This window comes from Chrysochloris asiatica, unplaced genomic scaffold, assembly GCF_000296735.1.
Source record: "Chrysochloris asiatica unplaced genomic scaffold, ChrAsi1.0 scaffold00150, whole genome shotgun sequence".
NCBI lineage: Eukaryota > Metazoa > Chordata > Mammalia > Afrosoricida > Chrysochloridae > Chrysochloris > Chrysochloris asiatica.
Genome location: NW_006408668.1, coordinates 3955461 through 3957303, shown reverse-complemented (window position 1 = coordinate 3957303; position 1843 = coordinate 3955461). Strand labels below are relative to the sequence as shown.

The window sequence follows — 1843 nt, the reverse complement described above, 5'->3', positions numbered from 1 at the left end:
TTAAATGTTATAACGAAATGTGCAAAGACCTGAAGTTAGAAAACCAAAAGGGAAGAACACATCCAGCATTTTACAAGCTGAGGGAACTGAAGGAAAAATTGAAAGCCTTGATGTGAAATATTGAAGGAGTCTAATGGACTTCTGATACGGTGCTGTAGGATCAGCACTGGACTGCGAAACACAAGGTTGGCAGTTCAAAACCACCAGCTGCTCCTCAGAAACCCTATGTAGGGCCACTATGAGTCAGAACAGACTCAATGGCACTTAACAACAACATGGGCAAAATACTGAATGATGCACAGAGCATTAAAAGAAGATGGAAGGAATACACACAATCACTGTACCAAAACGAAATGGCCATTATTCAACCACTTCAAGAAATAGCAAATGATCAAGAATTAAGGGTAAGAATTGAAGAAGTCCAAGTTACAATGAAGGCATTGGTGAAAAACAAGGATTCATGGGAGGTTCGCGGGGGTGCATCCCCGACGCCCTACATATACCTGAAGCTGCACCTGTCCAGAGAGGATCCTCTAACTAGCACTGTAGCCTCGGGCCGCAGGTGGGGGTTCATCTGGGGACTGCCAGCACCCAGGAGCATATCCATAGCACCCCTCCACTTTGTTTAGGTACAGTCACCCGGACGGTGCCGAAGGAACTGCTGGGTCTTGACAGATGGTTTTTGTTTGGAGCCATTCCTCCAGGTGTAACCTGTCCCCTCTGCTGCGGGATCCTCAAACGGGTAGATTTGTTTTCACTTTGGGTGAGAAGACGACGACTTGCACCAATCAAAAACTTTTGGTTTCTTTGGGTGACTTAATATTACCCAAACTTGTTTTTGTGTGAGGTTGCTCCAAAGGTTATTGTTTACCGTAGAGTCACCCTCCTGGAGTCCAGTCTTTTCTGAGGGCGTAAATGGCCAATTCGAGACCGCAGCTGCTGGGTTTTTCCATGGCCCTGCCTGGTGGCTTGCACTGCCATCCAGCAGTGGCAGATGAGTTGGTACACGGGCGACATCATCATCATGGCCCAGGCCCTGTACAAGGGGCTGTGGGTGGAGCATTGGACGTACGCAGAGCACTGGTTGATGAGCTGCAAAATTTACGACTCGGTGTTCGCCCTGCCAGTGGCTTTGCAGGCCACTCATGCTCTAATGGTAGTATCACCGGTGCTGAGCTTCTTCACTATGTTTGTGGCCACGATGGGAACGAAGTGCACACACTGTGGAGGAGACGACAAAGTACAGAAAGCCTGTCTAGCAATGACCAGAGGCATTGTTTTTATCGTGGCAGGTCTTACTGCCCTGGTAGCTTGTTCCTGGTATGGCCATCAGGTTGTCTCAGACTTTTATAATCCCTTGGTCCTGTGAATTTTAAGTTCGAGTTTGGTCCTGCCATTTTTATTGTCTGGGCGGGGTCAGCTCTGGTGCTTCTGGGTGGGGGTGAGTCCTGGCAGTGAGAGCAAAACTGGGTACCGGGTGCCCCGCGCCTACTCTAAACCCAACTCTGCCAAAGTGTACGTGTGAACTGGAACATCTTTGCCATAACCTGACAGTCAGAGAGCTCAGCCTGTGGACCGGGAGCCGAGCAAAGGCCTCCTGGCCAGCCCAGTTCTGCTGCATACCATGTAGTCCTCTAGGCAGAGTGTGCTTTTTATACAGTAATAAAAATACTTTGGAAAATAGGCTTCTTTTTTCCCCCTTCAGGGCCTTTTATTGCAGCTCAGGTCCTAGCAGGGAGCCTGGAGCCTAAATGTACCTACATTTAGCACAGTTCAAAATCACTTAATTGGTACAACAGACTTGGATAGACTGGGAGAAAAATATGGAACAAAACTCAAAAAA

The 1843-nt window shown here is 48.2% G+C and overlaps 2 pseudogenes; one reads left to right on the top strand and one right to left on the bottom strand.

Moving 5' to 3' along the window:
* LOC102817809 overlaps positions 1-607 on the bottom strand; it is a 24557-nt pseudogene extending 23950 nt beyond the window's left edge.
* A 308-nt stretch (positions 608-915) lies between these two features.
* Positions 916-1525, top strand: LOC102832553 (annotated as a pseudogene).
* Positions 1526-1843: the final 318 nt, after the last annotated feature.